The sequence below is a fragment of the Salmo trutta genome, chromosome 2 (genome assembly GCF_901001165.1).
Source record: "Salmo trutta chromosome 2, fSalTru1.1, whole genome shotgun sequence".
NCBI classification, from domain to species: domain Eukaryota; kingdom Metazoa; phylum Chordata; class Actinopteri; order Salmoniformes; family Salmonidae; genus Salmo; species Salmo trutta.
The window spans coordinates 28,752,438-28,777,807 of NC_042958.1; the positions used below are offsets into that span (position 1 = coordinate 28,752,438).

The 25,370-nt window shown below is 43.4% G+C and overlaps 1 protein-coding gene across 1 annotated transcript in view; it reads right to left on the bottom strand.

Annotated features, from left to right (window-relative positions):
• Positions 1–24,758, bottom strand: part of LOC115154013 (cadherin-12-like) — a 271,441-nt gene extending 246,683 nt beyond the window's left edge. Inside the window, exon 1 of the mRNA XM_029699780.1 lies at positions 24,692–24,758. The gene's annotated coding sequence lies outside the window, so the exon portion shown is untranslated. The remainder of the gene's footprint in view (positions 1–24,691) is intronic.
• Positions 24,759–25,370: the final 612 nt, after the last annotated feature.

The window sequence follows — 25,370 nt, forward strand, 5'->3', positions numbered from 1 at the left end:
AATGTGAGAATGCTGTTCATCAATTACAGCTCAGCGTTCAACACCGTAGTGCTCTCTAAACGAATCCCTAAGCTCATGACACTGGGACTATACACCTCCCTCTGCAACTTGATCCTAGACTTCCTGACAGGCTGCCCCCCAGGTGGTGAGGGTAGGCAAAAACCCATACGTCAGGCTGACACTTAAGGCGGGGGTCCTCAGGGGTGAGTGCTTATTCTCCTCCAGTACTATCTGATCACCCACAACTTCGTGGCCACGCACCATCCAGGACCTCTACACCAGGCGGTGTCAGAGGAAGGCCCTGAAAATAGTCAAAGACTCCAGCCACCCAAGTCATAGACAGTTCTCTCTGCTTGGCAAGCAGTACCAATGCACCAAGTCTTGAACTAACAGGACCCTGAACAGCCTCTACCACCAAGCCATAAGATTGCTAAATATTTAACCAAATAGATACACTGCATTGACTGTTTTGCGCTAATGAGTCTTTTGAGTCATCATATACGCTGCTGCTACTGTTTATTATCTATCCTGTTCCCTGTTCCCTTGTCACTTTACCTATATGTGCATATCTACCTCAGTTACCTTGTACTCCTGCACATCAACTTGGTACTGGTACCCCATGTACATAGCCACGCTTTCATTACTCATTGTGTAATTATTTCCCCTGTTATTATTTTTCTATAATCTTTCTATTTTTCTCTCTGCATTTTTTGGGAAGGCCTGTACGTAAGCATGTCACTGTTAGTCTGTACCTGTTGTTTATGAAGCATATGCCAAATACATTTTGATTTGATTTACTGCAGTCCCATTGATGTTGATCAGGGCATGTTCCCGTCTCTGCTTCCTGAAGTCAAACAACTTCTTTGTTTTTCTGATGTTGTGGGAGAGATTGTTTTCCTGGCACCACAATGCCAGTCGTGGGTGAACAGGGAGTACATTCATCAGAGGGATGAGGACACACCCCTGCGGGGCTCCTGTGTTAACAGTCAGTGTGGAGGGGGTGTTGTTGCCAATCCTCACAGCCTGTGGACAGTTGCAGAGGGTATTGTCCAGACCCAGGCCTCTGAGCTTGGTGACAAGCTTGGAGGGAACAATAGTTTTGAATGCTGAACTGTAGTCAATGAACAGCATTCTCACAAAGGTCTTCCTCTAGATTTTCGTTTTACAAATGTTTCATCCCGGGGAAAAAAAATCACTTTTCTCCGGGTAACCTTGTATTTCCCGCCAAAACCGGAAGTGTCCTTCAAAAGCATTATAAAGCAAAAAATATGTCTGGATTTGATTAGAACTTTGAAGATTCACCTCTGATGCTTTGATCAAAAAGACAAGCCTGATGCTACCTGAGCCTGATTAAATGCATTTGATGAGCTCTACATTAAAGACATTTATTGAGCCCAAGCCCAAAAAATCCCAAATGACTGTGCCGTTATCCAATGCATAGGCTATATGATATACAGGATACTGCACATTACGCACAAAATAAAAACATAGAAGTACATAGATGTAGCTATGCTCTCTTGGGTAAATAAATTAAGCAAGCTCCAGTAGGCAAGTATGTTGTCACGGTTGTCGTCGGTGAAGGAGGACCAAAACGCAGCAGGTATGTGCAGGCTCATCTTGACTTATATTAACTATCAAAATGAACGTACAAAAATAACAAAAAAACACGAACGATCAACAAAAACAGTCTGGTAAGGCACAAGGCTAAACACAGAACAATCTCCCACAAAAGACAAACACACCCACATATATGGGACTCTCAATCAAAGGCAAATAGACAACACCTGCCTTCAATTGAGAGTCCCAACCCCAATGAATCCAAACATAGAAACAGACACACTAGACTCAACATAGAATTCATGAAACTCACCCAGTGCCCAAAACCCCGGAATACTAAATCAAATGCCCTCCTAACTCATACAACACCCAGAACCACATAAAACAAATACCCTCTGCCACGTCCTGACCAAACTACAATACTAATTAACCCTTATACTGGCCAGGACGTGACATATGTATTGCTGAACTGTATTACTGAACTGTATTGTAATATACTGTATTACATGGACTGGAATTATGCACCTCATTCAAACCATGATACATCAGGAGAGAACATGTTATTCTGGTGCAGCAAATGCAGCGTATAAAGTTACAAGTAGGCTTATAGGCTAGCAAATTTAATTTACATTTGTAATAATATTTCCTCTGTTTTTAGCTTACCTCCTCTTTCTCTCTCTAGTGTTTCTTCATTCCTTCCTCACTTTCAACAGTTAAATGAAATACGTTTTGTTGTCTTTATCTTCGTCATTCTAATGACATGCTTGAATAATATAGGGCTAGAATTACATACAGAAGGCTTTCAATTCTCTTCACAAGGATTGAATGGCTATGGGTCTGAATAAATAACTGCTATTGCCTACCGCCATCTTCTTTCAAATTACCTGTGAGTTCTTTTGGCTGATGTATTTAACATTCAGCAAACAAGAGCTTGCGTGTCTCTTCGAATAGTCTATTGGTATAAGAAATGCTACAAAATAATGTCCAGCAAGCTATTCTAGTCTACTTTTTTCTGCATGGGACTCCAAGAGCTAAGGAGCGTTTTTTACAGCGAGAGGCCAGTTGTGCACATGTGCATGTGTATTGTGCAGGAGACAGAGGCTATATGTTAGAAGCTTATTAAGCATAACACCTCATTCATTAGCTAAATATAAGGCTAATACTGCATTGAATTTATTACCTGAATGAGGTAGGCTAGGACTTCTGTATATAGGCCTATATATCAATCTTGAACAGGACTATCTATTTTAGATGCAATTTGAATGGAATTGATGGAGAGAGAGAAAGACTGTGAGAGAGTGCTCGCTCGGGCACTGATTTAAATAAATAATATAGGAGTGTTTTAAAACTCTGCAGCTGCTATTTAAAAAAGTTACCATGATGAGATGATAGATCGAAATACTGACATGAGCTGTCGGTCCCCACCCTGAGCGTTGATGATTCATCATGCAGTGACCAGAGAGAAGGCCATAGAGAATCCAGATTTAGACATTGCATATAATTTAACAGTTCCGTTTCATGTTATACTCTTCATGTAAATAATGTATTATAATTCATGGTTTTTCACAGTTATTTATCCTGGGAAAAAGGAGTGGTTTTGGGGCTGTAAATCTTGGTAAATCTCATTACCGGGTTCCCGCCATTCAACTCTAGTCCATATGTTTTAGGGCCGTGTGAATAGCGATGGAAATGGCATCTTCTGTGGATCTGTTGGAGCATTAGGCTAATTGGAGTAGGCCTTGATGTGGGCAATGACAAGCCTTTCAAAGCACTTCATGATGACAGGGGTGAGTGCGACGGGGCGATAGTCATTTGGGCATGTCACCTTTGTTCTCTTGGGCACTGGGATGGTGGTAGTCTCCTTTAACCTGTTAGGGTATAGGGGGCAGTATTGAGAATTTTTTGAAAAAATATGTGCCCATTTTTAACTGCCTATTACACCAACTCAGAAGCTAGAATATGCATATTATTGATCAGGTTTGGATAGAAAACACCCTAAAGTTTCTAAAACTGTTTGAATGGTGTCTGTGAGTATAACAGAACTCATTTGGCAGGCAAAACCCTGAGACAGATTCTGACAGGAAGTGGATACCTGATGTGTTGAATTGACTTTAAGCCTATACCATTGAAAAACAAAGGGGGTGAGGAATGTTTTGGCACTTCCTATTGCTTCCACAAGATGTCCCCAGCCTTTACAAAGTGTTTTGAGTCTTCTACAGTGAGATCTGACTGAAGAAGAGCTTTGGAACGGCGATGGCCCATTACCTGGCGAGCGAGTTGATGGTGGGTACTCTCATTCCGAAACGTTTTAAAAGAGAACCCAATGGTCTGCCTTGAATTTTATTCATGTTCTGGTTAAAAAGGCCCTAATGATTTATGCGATACAACGTTTGACATGTTTGAACGAACGTAAATATATTTTTTCCGTTCGTGATGTGAAGTGAAGTCCGGCTGGCTTAGATCATGTGCTACAACACGGAGGTTTTTGGACATAAATGATGAGCTTTTTTGAACAAAACTACATTCGTTATGGACCTGGGATTCTTTGGAAGTGACATCTGATGAAGAGAATCAAAGGTAATGGATTATTTACATAGTATTTTCGATTTTAGATCTCTCCAACATGGCGGTTAGTCTGTATCGCAATGCGTATTTTTCTGGCGCAGTGCTCAGATTATTGCAAAGTGTGATTTCCCAGTAAGGTTAATTTTAAATCTGGCAAGTCCATTGCGTTCAAGAGATGTAAATCTATAATTCTTTGAATGACAATATAATATTTTACCAATGTTTTCTAATATTAATTAATTATTTTGTTGTCATGTTTTGACTGCCGGAATTGGAGGGAAACGATTTCCTGAACATCAACGCCATAGTAAAACGCTGTTTTTAGATATAAATATGAACTTGATAGAACTAAAAATGCATGCATTGTCTAACATAATGTCCTAGGAGTGTCATCTGATGGAGATTGTAAAAGGTTAGTGCATAATTTTAGCTGATTTTATGGTTTTGGTGACGCCTGTCTTTGAATCGACAATACACTACACACAGCTATTGTCAATGTACTCTCCTAACATAACCTAACTTTATGCTTTCCCTGTAAAACCTTTTTGAAATCGGAAAACTTGGTTAGATTAAGGAGATGTTTATCTTTCAAAGGCTGTAAGTTAGTTGTATGTTTGAGAAATTTGAATTTTGACATTTTTTTGGTTTCAAATTTGCCGCTCTTGAAATGCACCTGCTGTTGATAGGGTGCGCCACGGGGGGCACGCTAACGTCCCACATAGCCCCAAGAAGTTAAGGCACTTGGAAAACTTGGCCCCTGAAGGCCAAAGCTTACATCAGGGACATTACTGGGCTGACCTAGCGAGTTCGGGAGAGGAGGCTGGGACTGGGCCCTCTAAGAGGGTTTCCGGATCCATTGCCAACTTTCCAAAAATCGGGATTGCTTCCGTCCCACGGGTGATCCTATTATAAAACCTCATTAGGTCTTCCATTGCACATGTGCGCCTGTGTACGTAGTAGGTGCACACGCCAAGGGAAATGAGACCAAGGATCATGGTAACAGTCAGGATACTGTCCGGCACCGTCCAAGAGCGGCGACAGACCAATCTTTTGGTCTGTAGTCAGTCGGGTCGACGAACAGTGCCTCATCCAGTACGCTAAGATCAACAGTCATGGGTCCCTCGTACTGGATTTGGTATTGAATGGCTTGTGGTAACTCAAGGGAACGTTTAGCAAAAGCGTCCGGCATTTCAATCTCTGTGTCTATCCGGTCATCGGGAAGGTGGTATAGAGCGAGGTCGTCTACGTGAATAATCGCCCCCTCTGGTACCGTAACAAAAACAGTCTGGTTGGGGGGGCACGCTAACGTCCCACATAGCCCCAAGAAGTTAAGCAAGTGGGGACTACAGCCTGGGACAGGGACAGGTTGAAGCTGTCAGAGAAGATGACCTCCACACTCTGATGACGTGACCAAGGATGCCATCTGGGCCGGCAGATTTGTGAGTATTCACTCTTTTGAGAGTTTTCCTCATGTCAGCCTCGGAGAGCGAAATCACATGGTCATCTGAAACAACGAGTGCCTTCCTGGATGGCTCGGCATTGTCTGCCTCGAAGTGAACATAGAATATGTTAAGCTCGTCTTGAAGAGAGGCTTCATTGGGTACCACACATCTGGATATGCCTTTGTAGTCTATGATAGCTTGTAGTCCTTGCAACATGCATTGCGAGTCTGAGATGTGGAACATCAATTCATGTTTGTATTTGTAAATGTATCTCTGTAAGAGGATTGACGAACATCAATAATATAGTTGAATTGTTATAAACTGTCAGTAAACAGTATTATAGCATCAGATTTCTGGGACGTTGATCAGGCCATATTTCAGCAGGCAAAAATTATAGTGTGGGAGGTGCTTAACTTACATTCTTAGAAGAAGAGAGTGATTTAAGAATAAATACTACATGTTTGCTTTGGGATTTTTCTGGTTTGGGAAACTGATGCACAGTCTGGAACTACAGCAGAGTATGGTATGGCTTTGGGTGCAGTTAGATAGCCTAGCAGTTAGAGCCTTGACCAGTAACTGAAAGGTTGCTAGTTTGAATCCTCAGGTTGGTAGGTTGAAAAATATGCCCTTGAGCAAGGCACTTTACCCTAACTTCTCCAGGGTTGCTGTTCATCATGGCAGACCTTGGCTGTGACCACATTCTCTGAGGATGTTTCAGGGAGAGGGGATATGCAAAAAATGAATTTACACTCGTACCGTTTACGCGTTGAAAATGGCAGATTTGGGCACTGATAAGTGCCTAAATTGGAACACAGTGGATGTACAATAAGACGCTATAAATGACGTCAGGGCTCTATGCTTCACAGTGCTGTATGGGTTTTGACTTAAATTCATTCTGAACTTGAGCACTGCACACAACAAGAAGTTGCCCCCATCCCTCCTGCTAGTTGGGCAACTTCAAATTTCTATATCATAAAACTCATGTCACATAAAGTGTACATTTTTTTGATCACTATGTTTGATGTACACTTGCAAGATGACATGGTGTCATACCCTGGATTGTTCTTCTGTATATTGTGAAGAAAATGTGCTGCAGTTCACGAGCCTGAATGCACTCATGACATTTCAATCTGCACCAGAATTAGGATCTCTCTCTCTGAATTGCCTTGTGAAAGCCTAACCCTGTTAGATTGTATTTTAAATATTAGCCAGTCATGTTGGCAATAGAACAAGCTTTCAAATTATGTCCACCTGACCTAGATTGCGATTTATAACGGGTCATTTTTGGATTACGTAAACAACAACAGTCATTGTTTGATGGTGGGGATGCAGGGCTGTGTTCCAAGCAAAATAACTATAAGTGTGCTCACTCTAGTTCCTCAACGGCACAATTAGGAGAGCTCGAAAAAGCACCTTATAGTTGAAAACTCTTCTTTGAGTCATACAAGCACATTGACATTACTTAGGAACTTTGTATACTTTGGAGGGGTGTGTGGCCACTTGGGGACAACAGTTGGTCCTCTCACTCAAAAACGTTGCATTTTTTTGTCTTATGTTGTACCTAACCCACATGTTCCAGGAATATTCTTATCATCCTACTGAATGTATCCTGAGCATTTTTAGATTTCTTTATCAACAAATGTGCCGAAAAGTACAGTAAATGTAAAATGGACATAAAATCAACAGTGTAATGTTTGGATTCAGTCTTGTGTCAGGTAAACTGTTGTGTCCTCAACTTTGGTCAGAAATAATTTCCACCATATTCTCCAAACTATTCCCTTTCAATTGCTATCATGCTTATTGTTATGGATCCCCCGGTACTGCTGCTCATTCCGTTCACCAGCTCCAGAGGTCTACGTCACCGGCCTTCTAGGCGTCACTGAATTGGATTCATTACCACCAACCCCGGACTGTCTTGTCTCATTACGCACACCTGGTTCTCATTCCCCCTGATTAGTATGTGTATATATATGCCCTCTGTTCCCCATTGTCCTTGTTGATTATTGTCCCATGTCTGTTGGTCTTGTGAGTACCTGTGCTCTGTTGTTTTGGCTTTCATGCTACACGTTATTGTGCGCTTGTTATTACGTGTCTCGTCCTGTGTATTATTTAGAGATTTACACCTCGCTCTTCTGGTTGGGTTACATCCCTGTGTTATATTGTGTATACTGCTCAAAAAAATAAAGGGAACACTTAAACAACACAATGTAACTCCAAGTCAATCACACTTCTGTGAAATCAAACTGTCCACTTAGGAAGCAACACTGATTGACAATAACTTTCACATGCTGTTGTGCAAAAGGAATAGACAACAGGTGGAAATGATAGGCAATTAGCAAGACACCCCCAATAAAGGAGTGGTTCTGCAGGTGGTGACCACAGACCACTTCTCAGTTCCTATGCTTCCTGGCTGATGTTTTGGTCACTTTTGAATGCTGGTGGTGCTTTCACTCTAGTGGTAGCATGAGACGGAGTCTACAACCCACACAAGTGGCTCAGGTAGTGCAGCTCATCCAGGATGGCACATCAATGCGAGCTGTGGCAAGAAGGTTTGCTGTGTCTGTCAGCGAAGTGTCCAGAGCATGGAGGCGCTACCAGGAGACATGCCAGTACATCAGGAGACGTGGAGGAGGCCGTAGGAGGGCAACAAACCAGCAGCAGTACCGCTACCTCCGCCTTTGTGCAAGGAGGAGCAGGAGGAGCAGTGCCAGAGCCCTGCAAAATGACCTCCAGCAGGCCACAAATGTGCATGTGTCTGCTCAAACGGTCAGAAACAGACTCCATGAGGGTGGTATGAGGGCCCGACGTCCACAGGTGGGGGTTGTGCTTACAGCCCAACACCGTGCAGGACGTTTGGGATTTGCCAGAGAACACCAATATTGGCAAATTCGCCACTGGCGCCCTGTGCTCTTCACAGATGAAAGCAGGTTAACACTGAGCACATGTGACAGACGTGACAGAGTCTGGAGACACCGTGGAGAACGTTCTGCTGCCTGCAACATCCTCCAGCATGACCGGTTTGGCAGTGGGTCAGTCATGGTGTGGGGTAGCATTTCTTTGGGGGGGCCGCACAGCCCTCCATGTGCTCGCCAGAGGTAGCCTGACTGCCATTAGGTACCGAGATGAGATCCTCAGACCCCTTGTGAGACCATATGCTGGTGCGGTTGGCCCTGGGTTCCTCCTAATGCAAGACAATGCTAGACCTCATGTGGCTGGAGTGTGTCAGCAGTTCCTGCAAGAGGAAGGCATTGATGCTATGGACTGGCCCGCCCATTCCCCAGACCTGAATCCAATTGAGCACATCTGGGACATCATGTCTCGCTCCATCCACCAACGCTACGTTGCATGACAGACTGTCCAGGAGTTGGCGGATGCTTTAGTCCAGGTCTGGAAGGAGATCCCTCAGGAGACCATCCGTCACCTCATCAGGAGCATGCCCAGGCGTTGTAGGGAGGTCATACAGGCACGTGGAGGCCACACACACTACTGAGCCTCATTTTGACTTGTTTTAAGGACATTACATCAAAGTTGGATCAGCCTGTAGTGTGGTTTTCCACTTTAATTTTGAGTGTGACTCCAAATCCAGACCTCCATGGGTTGATAAATTGGATTTCCATTGATTATTTTTGTGTGATTTTGTTGTCAGCACATTCAACTATGTAAAGAAAAAAGTATTTAATAAGATTCTTTCTTTCATTCAGATCTAGGATGTGTTATTTTAGTGTTCCCTTTATTTTTTGAGCAGTGTATATACGTTTTTGTTTTGGGATTTTTCTCCATTGTTTTCATGACTTACTTTATTTTGGGTGGAGAAATTAAACCCCTTATTACGTATTCCTGTGCCTGTCTCCTATCATTATACAGCGTGACAGAATATTTGACCCATCTATATGGAGACAGCTGGAAAGGCCGAGCTGGTGACCATCGAAGAGACAGTCCAGCATCACGAGGACTGTCTCTCCAGATTCAGCAGCACCATGGACAGCATGCTGGCAACCATCCTGCGTTTGGAGGGGTATGTGCTGTCCCTCCAGTCTCCAGAACCGGTTCCGGAACCAGCCCCCACACCACCACTACCGGCCTCCGTCCCATCTGAGCCGGTCCGCGGAATACCCCTGTCCCTCCCAGAACGCCAGCAAGATGCAAGGGATTCCCCACAGCTACTCGCCCAAGCATCCCCCATTTCTCCTTCTCCCAAATCCATTCAGCTGATGTTCTGAAAGAGCTGCAAAATCTGGACCCCTACAAATCAGCTGGGCTTGACAATCTGGACCCTTTCTTTCTAAAATGATCTGCCGAAATTATTGCAACCCCTATTACTAGCCTGTTCAACCTCTCTTTCGTGTCGTCTGAGATTCCCATAGATTGGAAAGCAGCTGCTGTCATCCCCCTCTTCAAAGGAGGTGAAACTCTTGACCCAAATTGCTACAGACCTATATCCATCCTACCCTGCCTTTCTAAGGTCTTCGAAAGCCAAGTCAACAAACAGACTACCGACTATTTCGAATCCCACCGCACCCTCTCCGCTATGCAATCTGGTTTCAGAGCTGGTCATGGGTGCACCTCAGCCACGCTCAAGGTCCTAAACGACATCGTAACCGCCATCGATAAGAAACAATACTGTGCTGCCGTATTCATTGACCTGGCCAAAGCTTTTGACTCTGTTAATCACCACATCCTCATCGGCAGACTCAGTAGCCTTGGTTTCTCAAACAATTGCGTTGCCTGGTTCACCAACTACTTCTCTGACAGAGTTCAGTGTGTCAAATCGGAGGGCCTACTGTCTGGACCTCTGGCAGTCTCTATGGGGGTACCACAGGGTTCAATTCTTGGGCCAACTCTTTTCTCTGTATACATAAATGATGTCGCTCTTGCTGCTGGTGAATCTCTGATCCACCTCTACGCAGGCGACACCATTCGGTATACTTCTGGCCCTTCTTTGGACACTGTGTTAACAACCCTCCAGACTAGCTTCAATGCCATTCAACTCTCCTTCCGTGGTCTCCAACTGCTCCTAAACACAAGTAAAACTAAATGCATGCTCTTCAACCGATCGCTGCCTGCACCTGCCCGCCCGTCCAGCATAACTTCTCTGGACGGTTCTAACTTAGAATTTGTGGACAACTACAAATACCTAGGTGTCTGGTTAGACTGTAAACTCTCCTTCCAGACTCACATCAATCATCTCCAATCCAAAGTGAAATCTAGAATTGGCTTCCTATTTCGCAACAAAGCATCCTTCACTCATGCTGCCAAACATACCCTCGTAAAACTGACCATCCTACCAATCCTCGACTTCGGCGATGTCATTTACAAAATAGCCTCCAATACCCTACTCAACAAGCTGGATGCAGTCTATCACAGTGCCATCCATTTTGTCACCAAAGCCCCATATACTACCCACCACTGCGACCTGTACGCTCTCGTTGGCTGGCCTTCGCTTCATAATCGTCGCCAAACACATTGGCTCCAGGTCATCTACAAGACCCTGCTAGGTAAAGTCCCCCCTTATCTCCGCTCACTGGTCACCATAGCAGCACCCACCTGTAGCACGCGCTCCAGCAGGTATATCTCTCTGGTCACCCCTAAAGCCAACTCCTCCTTTGGTCGTCTCTCCTTCCAGTTCTCTGCTGCCAATGACTGGAACGAACTACAAAAATCTCTGAAACTGGAAACACTTATCTCCCTCACTAGCTTTAAGCACCAGCTGTCAGAGCAGCTCACAGATCACTGCATCTGTACATAGCCCATCTATAATTTAGCCCAAACTACTACCTCTTCCCCTACTGTATTTATTTATTTTATTTATTTTGCTCCTTTGCACCATATTATTTATATTTTAACTTTGAACTTTCTTCAAACTACAAATCTACCATTCCAGTGTTTTTCTTGCTATACTTTATTTACTTTGCCACCATGGCATTTTTTTTGCCTTTACCTCCCTTATCTCACATCATTTGCTCACATTGTATATAGTCTTATTTTTTTTCTACTGCATCATTGATTGTATGTTGTTTTACTCCATGTGTAACTCTGTTGTTGTATGTTGTCGAACTGCTTTGCTTTATCTTGGCCAGGTCGCAATTGTAAATGAGAACTTGTTCTCAACTTGCCTACCTGGTTAAATAAAGGTGAAATAAATAAAAATAAATAAAAAAATTCCTTCTGCAATGCGACTTGTACCGCGCTCCCTACGCCGAAGCTGTCTCCGGGAGAGACAGGGTTGCCACCGTCATCTCGGTACTGACTGGACGGGCCTTGCACTGGGGTGCCGCAGTCTGGGAAATGGGCGGACCCAAGGTTGAGTCCTACTAGCGCTTCACCCTCCTCTTCTGCTCGATGTTTGATCATCCTGTGGAAGGCCGAGAGGGAGGTGAGCGCCTACTCCGACTTTGCCAGGGATCTAGGACCGCTTCGGAGTTCACCCTGGAGTTCCGGACCATCACGGATCATCATGGCCTCCACCGGATGGAACGAGTCACGGTGTTCCGCAGCGGACTGAGGGAGGAGGTACAGATGGAGTTAGCCTGCCGTGATGACAACCTGTCACTCCACCAGCTCATCAGTATGGCGATCCGGTTGGACAACCTCCTGCGGTCCCGATGAAGACCTGCGTGGTATCCGGAGCACATGGCTACACCTTCTCCGTGGCTAGAGCCGATGTAGGTGGGCTCTGCACATTTGCCCGAGGCAGAACGTAGGAGAAGAGCAGTCTGGGCCTCTGCTCCTATTGTGGAGAAAGGGGTAATTTCTCCCTGACCTGCCCTCTATCCTCTAATAGGCGAGGAGATGACAAGTTCGGGAATTCCCCTGCTCCAACCCAGATAGGATGCAAGATCTCCCCTCCTTTCTGTCAACTCAAACAGTGTGTTTTCCCATTAAATTCCTTGAATACCCTAGCCCCTCACTCCCTTTAGCTCTGATTGATTCCGGAGCTGCCGGGAATCTTTTAGACAGCGCACTGGCCACTGCATTACACATTCCTTTGTTTCCCCTACAGTCATCCATTCCGTTTTGAGCCCTGGATAATCATCCAATAGGGACAGGGCTTGTACACCACATCACTTTTCCCATTTCTCTGCTGACCCATGACACTCATTTAGAACAAATCAACTTTGTGATTATAGACACCCTCTGGCACCCTGTTGTTTTAGGTCTTCCCTGGTTGAGTTGGCATAACCCTGTTAGGTTGGTGGCAGGAGTGTCAGGGGAGGTGTCACGCGGTGTCTGTCAACATCCTCAAGTGGATTTACCAGAGGAATAACAGGATCTGCACCAGGTTATCTCTAAGACCCAGGCTACACGCCTGCCTCCTCATCGCCCCTGGGACTGTGCCATTGACTTGCTGTCTGATGCAGCCCTCCCGAGAGGACACGTATATCCCCTCTCTTATACGAGACCGAGGCAATGGAGACCTACATACAGGAGAGCCTCCAGCAGGGTCTTATCCACCCCTCTACTTCACCTGCCTCCTCGAGCTTCTTTTATGTTAAGAAGAAAGACGGGGGACTGCGCCACTGCATTGATAATCGAACACTGAATAAAGCTACCGTTAAGTTCAGCAAACCTTTACTCCTCACCCCAACTATCATCGAACAAATGCACGGGGCGCAGTACTTCACGAAACTGGACTTGAGGAGCGCCTACAATCTGGTGCGCATTCATGCAGGCGACGAATGGAAAACTGCCTTTTCCACGACCACGGACCATTACGAGGATCTCGTGATGCCCTTTGACCTGTCTAATGCTCCTTCAGTCTTATAGGCCTTTATTAATTAAGTGTTTTGCGGCATGCTGGGATGCGGCATGCCCAGAGAACCGCACCTATGTGCTCAGGGGTGTGCGGGACCGCCGGCACCTTCGCAACCGAGCCAGACCGAGGACCTTGTGGTGGACGAGTGGTTTCGGCGTGCTGAGGAGACCTGGAGTGCTGCGCACACTCGTCTCCAGCGGGCTGTGCATCGGCACAAGGAACTGGCCGAACGCCATTGCATTGAGGCGACTGTTTTTTCTCCAGGCGACCTGGTCTGGCTCTCCACCCTCCGCCTGCCCTGCCGGAAGCTGAGCCCGCGGTTTGTGTGGCCATTTAAAGTCCTGAGGAGCCTTAATTAACCCGACTTTTCATGTGTCTCTTCTCAGGTCAGTGGTGCCTGGTCCCTTTGCTGAGGCTGGACCCAGTGGCGCCCCGCTTCCTCCTCTGGACATCGAGGGAGGGCCGGCATACACAGTCCGTGAAGTCCTGAATTTTAGGTGTAGGGCGGGGTACAGCCCAGAGGAGCAGTGCTGGGTTCCTGTGATGGACATCCTGGACACTTCGCTGACCAGGAATTGTCACCGTTGGCTCACTGACTGACCTGCACCATGTCCCTGTGGTCGTCCCCGTGGCCGGTGTCTTCCTGCTGCAGCGTGATGGGGGGGGGTACTGCTGCTCAATCCCTTCACCAGCTCCAGGATGTCTACTTCACCGGCCTTCTAGGCATTGTGACGGCCCTGAATGTTTCTGAACCGTCTCAGTGCTTCTCCTTCCAATAGAGCGCTTTTCCTTTAATTCCCAATTAATTAGTGCTTCTTCCAATAGAGCGCTTCCCCTTTAATTCCCAATTAAATAGCCAGCATCAGCTGCGCAAAAGAGGAGTTGTGATGGAAACATGAATGAGGATGTGTTCGACCCTCAGTTCTGAAGCTTCTCTCTTCCGTTGTTGTGTTGCTGTAAAAGTGTGCTTTGTGTAGCCTAATAGAAAATCTACCCAGGATCGGATCCACTCTTTGCGTCTGTGGACTACACCTCTCCGTTGGTTTTCGTGGCCTTTCTCCGCTGGAGATCTGTCGGCGGATTGGCTTCTCTGACTGACCGACTGACTACAACCTTTTTTGTATACGGTATTTCATTTGTTTTGGGTGTGATGTATACTGTGATGATTTATGTAGTTAGTTGTAGTTGAGGATTTATTGAAATGTGTGGTAAAATATTTGTTCTTTTCATTGTATGATTGACACTGGGTTTACGCTACACTGTATGACGGACAAACATTGCGTGACTAAGGTCACTTGAGTTGTTTTGAAGTTATTTCCATTGTTTTAAGGGTTCATGAAAAGTGTATTTCCATCCTGACATTTACATGAGTCCTTTGTATTGGTGTAGACTTGACGGACCAGATGGGACTCATTCCCTATCAAACTAAAAGGAGAACCTAATATTTTCTCTGGTAGGCACAACCTACCTGGCACCCCTATAAATTATAACCTCAAGTCAAAACCGTTACAGCATCACTGAATTGGATTCATTACCACCAACCCCGGACTGTCTTGTCTCATTACGCACACCTGGTTCCCACTCCCCCTGATTAGTATATGTATATATGTGCCCTCTGTTCCCTATTGTCCTTGTTGATTATGATCCCATGTCCTTTTGTCTTGTGAGTACCTGTGCTCTGTTTTGGCTTTCGTGCTACGCGTAATTGTGCGCTTGTTATTACGGGCCTCGTCCCATGTGTTTTTAGAGGTTTACACCTCGCTCTTTTGTTTGGGTTACATCCCTGTGTTATATATATATATACGCATTTGTCATGGGCTTTGTCCCCATTGTTTTCATGACTTATTTTATTCTGGGTGGAGAAATAAAAAACCTTACTACGTATTCCTGTGCCTGTCTCCTATCATTATTATTATACAGTGTGACACTTATGCATAGGATTTTCATATTTCTTCTGTAAGAAACATTTCAATTTAGCCCTATCCATAAAAGCCAATTCCCACAATTCCCACAAGTGTAAAGGGTTAATACACACTTGTACATGTGTTAAACAGGACAAATATAAGCACCCACCAAATGATTGTATTATTATCATGTTAGTGGTTTTGCTGGCTAAGGAGAGCTGCTTCTTCTTCTAACCTCCACTTTAAAGTTATAATGTAATTTCCGCCGTGTCAAGATAAGCATTACGGGGGGGTGGAGTGAGGTAATCAGGAAGAAGAGATGCTCTGAGTCCAATGTCAAAACTCAGAAATGCTGAGTCTCACGCTAGCCAAATCAGAAAGAATCCACTGTCCAATACACAGCTCGATGCTGATACAATCAAAATACAAAGTATTTATATCCAAGTCCATGCTCCACTATTTTAAGGGTGTTAATTGTTGTGAATAGATATATCAGTGCTATATGGATATTTGAGGAATAAACAAACGAAAAGCATTACCCAAATTCCTTTATGTGATTTTTTTTTATTTATTTATACAAAAATGCAAAATCTACTACCATAATTTCCGGACTATTAAGCGCACCTGAATATAAGCCGCACCCACTGAATTTAAAAATATATATTATTTTGAACATAAATAAGCCGCACATGTCGCAGGTGCCTACCGGTACATTGAAACAAATGAACTTTACACAGGCTTTAACGAAACATGGCTTGTAACAAAAATAAATAGGCTTTAACGAAACACGGCTTGTAAGAAAAAATAAAAAATTTGCAGTAAGCTTTAGTTGTCTTTTTGCACTGAGTCAATTCCTCACGCTGCTGTTTCCAACGTCTTATCATCGACTCATTAAGACCAAGCTCCCGTGCAGCAGCTCTATTTCCTTTTCCAACAGCCAGATCAATCGCCTTCAACTTGAAAGCTGCATCATATGCATTTCTCTGTGTCTTTGCCATGATGAGGGTGACAAAATGACTACCGTAATCAGAATGATGGGAAGTTTGAGCGCGCTCGATTTAATCTAAACAGTAAACAAAAAAGTTGTTTGACCTTAACCCGTTTGGCAATTTCATTGGTCTAATGAAAGCTTCATGCCGGCAAAAAAACTGAGCACGTCACAGAATGTGTTTTTTTGGAGAAAAAAAAATTGAAAGCGGGAAAAATCCATATATTAGCCTGTGAAAAAAGTTGCGACTTATAGTCCGGAATTTACGGTATATGATTATAGAAAAGTTCCACTGTGAAATTTCAAAGGTCGGATGGCGATTTTTTTTTTATGAGGTGTTTCACAGGGATACGGTGTCCATTGCCTTACTGGGAGCATTTAAAGGAACAGGTTTCTCTGTAATGAAGCAAAGATTAGTTTTTGCATGGATGGAACTCCAAATTCTATGTGACATCCGGTACGGGATAACATGTTAAATGCGTAGGAGTAAAAGCAAGGATTGGATAAAAACAGACAGACTGAGATAAATATTGTGGGAGTTCTCACATTTGGCTGACACAAAATTGTGCTGAAGCACAAATGTTTTATCCATTATCTTCTTGGCTAAGAGGCTTTCCCCCCCATAAACGGGCAAAGATTAATTCATATTTCTCTGATCAAAGTAATGGTGTATACCTTTATATATTTTCTGCATATACTCTGCTGAAAATCTCAGCAGAATCATAATAAAAGCACATACATTTTTCAAATAGTGTTTTTGTTGCAGAGAGTATTCAAAGGTTTTGATCATTCTCTCTTGAGCTTCATGGTAACACATGGGCTAAATTCACAGTCATGCCTAGTGAAAGGCAGAGATACATTATCCAGTTTAGTAATTACTGACACCCATGTGTTATTCGCTCTTGGAATAAATCATGAATTCCACAAAGTGTTTCAACACTGTTTGTAGTGTACAGTTACATCCAAACACCAGAAGATAATTAATATGTTTTGAATGATACTGATCTCACACTCAAAGACATCTTTAAAAGGGTATGCTAATGCGCTTGAGTACCATCAGAGATTTTGTGAATTCACCATGAATGGGGTATTCCTATTCCCCCATATCTATTTTTTCCTCACATATCCAGCTCTATCCTCGAGCAGAGGCAAGGTATGCCACTAGTAACCTGAAAGGGCCCCAAGCTACAGTAGCTACCGTTCTTCTCTGGAAATCATTACAATCTCCCTCTACCTCTAGGGTCAGTAAACTAATAGTCATTCACCTGTGTGACAGGAAATCTTTGCAGTGTTGCCAATGGGAGCTAAGGAGGTTATGTTTAAGGTTATGGACTCCTACCAGACCCACACATCATCACACAGTGGATTTCTTCCTCCAACAGTCCGTCCTTGCTCCCTCCCGCCCGCCATCCTTCCTGTCTGCCTGCCTGCCAGCCAAACCATTTACCTGTGCAGTTGGACTATAAGATCAAATACACCACAGACACAGATACATACCATAAAACTATAACACATTGTTGTAATGCAACACTCTCCATCATGGCTTTGCTTATGGATGGCCTCCAGTGAATTCATGGCTACCTCTCCTGTCGACCGTTTACAAGGATTCTGTGGTGAATGTTTCACAGGCATGGAACAAAATGTATTCAAAGGCACAAAAGCCTCAGGCTTTTCACTGCTGTGACTGCTATTTTTAAGTCATAATGCTGTGGTATTCAAAAACAGAAATGGAAGGCAACTAGCTAATGCTTTAATATAATTATTTACCAGTCAAAAATAATTCACCAGTCAAAGTGTTTGAAAAAGACATATGAACTTGACTGAATGACAAGGGGTCAGTTTCTGTCTCTATTTCACTGTACACATTCAAGGAGCTGATACTTCTAAACTGCCTCCAAGGTTTCACCCAGAAACAATTTTAATTGGAACAGAATGAACAGAACAGAATGGAATGGAATAAAATCCCATAGGACAGAATATAAAAGATCAGGTTGAACAGGGGTACAATGTCAATAACATTTTGTGTGAAAGGGAAAACCATGCCTTTCTCTCTCGCTTTGACTCTGTCCCCTTTGCCAGGACCAAGCGGTGGCAGTGCAGGAGGGAGGAGTCTGTGGTGGCTGTACTCTGATATGGCCACACAATAATCTCTGTCCTGCAGAGTCGGCACATCTCCTGGCCAGCCGGGTCCTCAGAGGACTAGGTTTGGCCGTTTCTGCTGGGCCCGCTAGCTCGCCATCCAGCTAGCTAACACACTGCACCACACTCTTACAGCTTACAGTTCACTAGGGTAAACAGACAGACACCCATGCAACATGATGTCTGTTCTGCTGTCATATTATTTAACTACACTCCCTGGGGATCACAAATCTGTAACGTTACAGTGGATTTTTAAACTAACCCAATGTCATTTGATTGAAATGATGAGTGGTTTCCAAAATGATTTGGAAAATATTAGGGGAGGTTTCCTTTTCTCCTCTCTAAAGAGGTGTTCCAGCACACAGCAGAAGATACCACCTCCAGAAACTTGACAAAATTAATGGAGACAAATCTATTTAAATAATTGCAGCAGAGTTGGAGTGCCCATCAGTCAGGAGGAAACGGGGAGCAATACCTCCTCTAGACAGAGGCTCATCCATCACGGCAGGACCTTCATTTGAGATGTTTAGGAATCCTGCTGTTGATTGTCTGAGCCTTGTCTTAAAGGTCTGCAGGGTCTGGTCAAAACAAGTGCACTACGTAGGGAATAGAGTGCCATTTGGGACACAGGAGCCAGGGTCTCTCCAAAGCCAAGACAACAGTACAGCCCGAGCCAAGACATGACCTGTTTTTTCTTTGCATTGTAAAAGTAGAACATCATACACAATATATATAAAACAAACAGTTAAAATCAATACCTAATCTGAGGGTGGCCTTGAAGTTACACAGGCAGTCAGACGTGCTGTGACAGAATCAACTGGTTCTGTTGATTTCCATCCTAATGGTTTATACAAAATTAACCATAGCACTCTGAGGTTATGTACATTATGGCTACTGAAAGGTCCTCCCCCTCAAAGAAGAACTACAGGGTATTTAAAATATAAGGAGAACACAGTGGTCACTGTCTAAAAAAGGATTTCCCAAACTCGGTCCTGTCTGGGAGCACGTTTTGGTTTTTGCCCTAGCACTACACAGCTGACTCAAATAATTAGCTGTTTAGTGCTAGAGCAAAAACAATAACGTTCACCCAGGGGTTGCCCCAGGACCGAGTTTGGGAAATCCTGGTCTAGAGCAAGGCTTCCCAGCCCTGTTCTTGGAGAGTTACCGTCCCATTTGTTTTCTCTTGATTATAATAATTAGCTTGTTGATAAGCTGAATCAGGTGAGCTACAACTGGGGTTGGAGTGAAAACCTACAGGGTAGCGCTCCAGGAATAGGTTTGGAGAGGTCTGATCTAGAGACTCCAAACAATCTCAAGTATTGATCCCATTTAAGCAGAAGGCTCTTGACCGACACATTCGGCAGAAGGGGGTGATGGGTGGCATATACGAATGACTGATCATTTCTGCTCTTCTTATGATAATACATACAGGACACAGATCCAGAAACACCCTCCTTTTTATGAATGCGTCCCAAATAGCACCCTATTCCCTATTTACATTTTAGTCATTTAGCAGACGCTCTTATCCAGAGCGACTTACAGTAGTGAATGCATACATTTCATACATTTTTCTTTCCTGTGCTGGCCCCCCGTGGGAATCGAACCCACAACTGTGGTGTTGCAAACACCATGCTCTACCAACTGAGCTACAGGGAAGGCTACATTTAACCAGAGCACTAAAATAATGCACTACAAATGGAACAGGGTGCCATTTGTGATGCAGGCCTTTCTCTTTCCCCTGGTCAAAGAGTGCTGCAGATTATTTCATGTAGTGACAGTGAGGGTTTTGCGGACGGACTTGGTCTTTTTGTGGAGCCACTCAGTATTGCCATTAAAATTACATGGAGCGCAGTAAAAGTGGGTAGAACCATGAGAAGTGGTTAACACAGTGTGCGTCCCAAATGGCACCCTGTTCCCTTTTTGAGTGGACTACCTTAGACCAGGCCCCATAGGGTTCTGGTTAAAAACTATTATACTAGGTAGGAAATATGGTGCCATTTGGGACTCATGGAACTCCATTAGAGGGTTCGTTGGGGATGTCACAACTCGGCTGAGTGTATTTGCTGCTGTCTTGTTGTGGGAGATGCATGCCTGTCATGCAACAGTAAAGTAGTGGATTACCCAAAGATACTTGGATAGCTATGAGGTTTACAGAACAGTTAGAGTTGAGTTTACTGTAAAGTTTTACAATTAACAAATCTAATAGATTATGTCACCTGACTCTACTTTTGTTAATCTAACCAGACCTGTACAAAATGTGATTGTCAATAACTTAACACAATTAGTAGGGCACTCCATCCGGCCCATCAAGGCTATCTAAATGCTACTGACACAAGTCAGTTCCAGAAGTGCTAAGCAATGTAACAGACAGGACATGTGCTGTAGTCAGGTCACCATCGCCAGTGTACATTAATGCATTATATGTCTCCCTCGTTTATCACATAATTCATGTAGTTACGATATCCCAGTGTGGGTGCATGTTTTGAATGATAATCTCTCTCCTGTATACCCTCCATAGATACTGCTCAAGAGGGCCATCTCCTGTTCTATGTAATAGTGGACTCCTTGGAGAATGATTTGATTATTCTAAAGCAAGTGTTTCCAGCTGAATGGTGATAAGACAAGGTATGTGTCCCAAATGGCAGCATATTCCCTATATTTTGTACTTGTTGTGACCAGGGCCCAAAGATCTTATCCAATGAGCACTTGTCAAAAGTACTGTATTATGTATGAAATAGGGTGCCATTTGCAACACAGCCCAAATAAAGTTATGTATATGCCTCTGAAGAGTGCGACATTAGATCTGCTCTGAGAAAGTGGTGCAGAGCGGTGTAGGCAAGTGTGGGTTTTGCATGCAATCTGAAGGTATAGGTTGGGGAGTATGCCTGTGCATAAATATGATGTCAGACGAGATGCAGGAAACTCATGAAGTGTCACATGTCATCACTGTCATATATACATTCTATTCTCCTTTGGAATTAATTCACAGAAGATGGAGATGAAAGGACTGAGAATGCACACAGCATTTGCATTGTTTTCAGTACAGCCTTCCAATTGGCAATATTTACCTATATTCATATATCAGTATACCTGCTGGGTTTAGTTAAAATGTTACCATTATGTTACCAAATCATTTCTTAAAAAATAAATACTTTCAGCAGAGTAGATCTACTATAACAGCCACTGAATAAAATGCTTGCTCACCACTTTCAATTCTCCCTAAAATCTATATCCTGTCATATCCAGTATGCAATGCATTATGAATGTATTGGATTTTCAACAAACAAATACTCCACAGCAATGGATCACTGAGATACATAATTCTTTACATGTGCATTCATTTTGTCTCCCCACATGTAAACCCTACAGGTATGTGCGGTGTAGCAGTGTAGATATTTAATATGCTGTACTCATATCTTCTTTTACAGCTCATCTGAATAACATGGTGCATTTATGATCCCATATTTCACATGTAGCATATCATATAGTGTGTGTTGCCTTTTCATATTCTCTCAGGTTGTTGGTACTAATCCCCTTGGATACTACCAGAAATCTTCTAATCCACTAAGGTATTTCAGAAATGTACGTAAACATGGGCTATAATTTGCAGTATATTAAGTCATACCTGCAATGTGAGCATTTCAAAGCAGGCTGTGTTGTGTTTAGATTTTTTTTAAGTGCATATGTAAAGCACTCACACCCACATTTTTACTGTCACTTTTGCAGTTGTTATTTAAATATTTAAGTATCTGATCCCTTACAGAAAAAAAGCACATTCATTTCACATGTAATAACGTGTTTAACAAGTGATCTTATGTGAAGTTAAAGTGATAAGATGTGACAACATGTAAAAGCAACAAGTGATAACATGAAGCTTCACACGTGAAAACATGATATAATGTCAAATAAATGTGACAACATGGGGATGCAACAGTTCAACAGTTTTTCACATGTGAAAATGCAACTCCACATGTGAGAGTTTGAATTTCACATGTGAAAGAGCAAATTCCACATCTGAATCTGCAATTAACATGTGAGTTGAACAAATGTTATTCTCCTCGGAGGTGTTAAAATGTGTTAACTGGCCTCATGTGTCTCTTTTCCTTTTAATGTAAGTGGTACGTTGTTCAGCTAAAATAGTGTGCAAATATTTCATCAATGACAATGTGATTACATTTGACATGATCACTTAGTTCTGACTTTTCAATATGACTCCACCTGAGATTTGAATTCACAATTCTTCTGCGCTGCAAATTCTGTATCATGTTTGCTACACATTCATTACCTCTAATACATCTCTGCACAAAAGTGTACTATCTGCACTGCTATTTTAGTTATCGGTTAAATATGACTATTCTCTCCTCATTGATTTTATTTATTTATTTCAGCAATTTGAGGGGTTTTCTGTATAGTTGTCTAATATTGGTAGGCCATATTATTCCGTTTTAATGCAACTCCTTAATCCCTGCCTGTGCCATTAAACCCCTACAACTCATCCAGAACGCCGCAGCCCGTCTGGTGTTCAACCTTCCCAAGTTCTCTCACGTCACCCCGCTCCTCCGCTCTCTCCACTGGCTTCCAGTTGAAGCTCGCATCCGCTACAAGTCCATGGTGCTTGCCTACGGAGCTGTGAGGGGAACGGCACCTCCGTACCTTCAGGCTCTGATCAGGCCCTACACCCAAACAAGGGCACTGCGTTCATTCACCTCTGGCCTGCTCGCCTCCCTACCTCTGAGGAAGCACAGTTCCCGCTCAGCCCAGTCAAAACTGTTCGCTGCTCTGGCATCCCAATGGTGGAACAAGCTCCCTCACGACGCCAGGACAGCGGAGTCAATCAGCACCTTCCGGAGACACCTGAAACCCCACCTCTTTAAGGAATACCTGGGATAGGATAAAGTAATCCTTCTACCCCCCCCCCCAAAAGATTTAGATGCACTATTGTAAAGTGGTTGTTCCACTGGATATCATAAGGTGAATGCACCAAATTTGTAAGTCGCTCTGGATAAGAGCGTCTGCTAAATGACTTAAATGTAAATGTAAATAAATATAATAGTTTTTATTGAGTGTATTTTTAACAAATCTGATATTTTCTTTAATAAGTCCAAAGTGTAGGAATACACGTGAAATCAGTTATTGACACAGACATGGTGGTGTAGCAGGAAGATTGGCATGCTGTAAACCAAGAGGCTGTGAGTTCAAATCCCAGGTGAGGACATGTTGAAGAATAATTGTTATCTCAATAAACATACACAATGCCAAATACGTAATTTGAAAACACTATGTAAAAAAATGTTGTTTGTGTCTGTATCCCAAGGACTCATTTTTGTTTGCAGGGCATCACCTGTTAATTTTCATGTGAAAAATATTCACATGTGAAAATCTGAATCCACAGTTATGTGATCATATGAACATCCACATGTAAAACTTCATATGAAATATCATCACGTGAAGTGTTCCAAAAACATGGTTTCACATGATTTCACATGTGTTCCTTAAATGGAATCTCTTACTAAAACTATTTTAGCAAATCCAATGATAAAATGTTTCGTTTTCATTAGATTACAAGAGTGTTACACATTGCGATCAAAAAATGTTGACTTTTGCTTTTTGGTTTCCCTCAAGGCAGTGTTGAAATCAGTTCCTTGATGTCCCCCAAACTACTTAACAGGCTATGGTTTGATATCCAATGTTTGAACACTTTCCAATGCCAAGTTGAACATCAAAATTGCCTTTTCAATGCAAATGAACAAAAATCACTCACTATGACTTATAAACAGGGTCATCACACAGTCCAAGTGAGGGATGCTTTGACGCATGTGCCAATCTGCATTCACTGACACCTACTGTGTCATCTATGAACAAACGGATAGGCTCGCTTTGACCTAAAGACCACAAAGACAATACAGTCATGAATGGGAGACATTCTTCAGTAGGACTGACTGTACTCAGAACACAAAACCTCCTGTCTCTCTCAAACTCTTTCTGCAAGAACTGTTTCAAGGACACCTGCTGGTTCTGTTCCCTCTGCATGCAATTCCTAATCACTTGTGGTGTGGATAACATCTATCAACTTACTAATGTGCTGGGGGGTGGGGGGTAATGAAAGAGACTTTATTGACAAGTCAAAATATATATAATAAAAAAAGCATTGACATCAAGGAGGCTTTGAAAGCCATTTGGGGCAGCTGCAGTGACAGAAATGTCCATGAGTTGCTGGCACTGTAACTCAGTTAGTTCATTATTGACTTGGAGGGGAAATATATTCATTATCAGCATAGCCTACCTTATAAAAAACAACAATGAAACACAGCCCAACTAAGATATAATTAAACAGCACACTTACCTTGAATGATCACAATTATAGCAAACAGTTTCAAAGTCAGCTTAATCCAAGGTTCTTTTCCCTGTGAAGAATACAATACAAGCTTCTCCTCTCTTCTCCTTTTTTCCTCCGCTCTTTAATTATCTCTTTTCTCATTTACCCCTACCTCTCTCGTTGGTGCGTTTCTTTCATTATCCTTCTCTGTGCATAGCCTAGTGCCCACGCCAGAGCTGATGCCGCAGCGTGTGCCACTAGAAGTATAAAACAATAGGGTGAGAGAGAGGGAATGTAGGAGCCACAATGAGTCTCCCTGTGGTTTTACAATGACGAGTGAGAGAGCGAGAGAGGGGAGAGAGAGAGCAAGCAAGCTTGTATGAATGTGTGAGAGAGCGAGTGGAAGAGAGCGACAGAATGAGAGAGGGTTTGTAAGCACTGACTAGCTCGCTGACTGGCTCAGTGGCGACGGGCTTGCGTGTACGCTGGGAGCTGGGGCAGCCGTGATTGGTGTGAGGCAGCCCCCTGTCAGGTCCCCGGGGCACTGGGATCTTCATCAAGCAGATTATAGGGCGCTGGAGAGCCCTCCCTCCTACAGAGAGAGAGCCAGTGATGTACGCTGTGGTCACTGGGGGGATATTCTAATCAGAAAGACAGTAGTGCCACTTGGGGATGGCATCTCATCCAAGGTAATGTGTTCACAGAT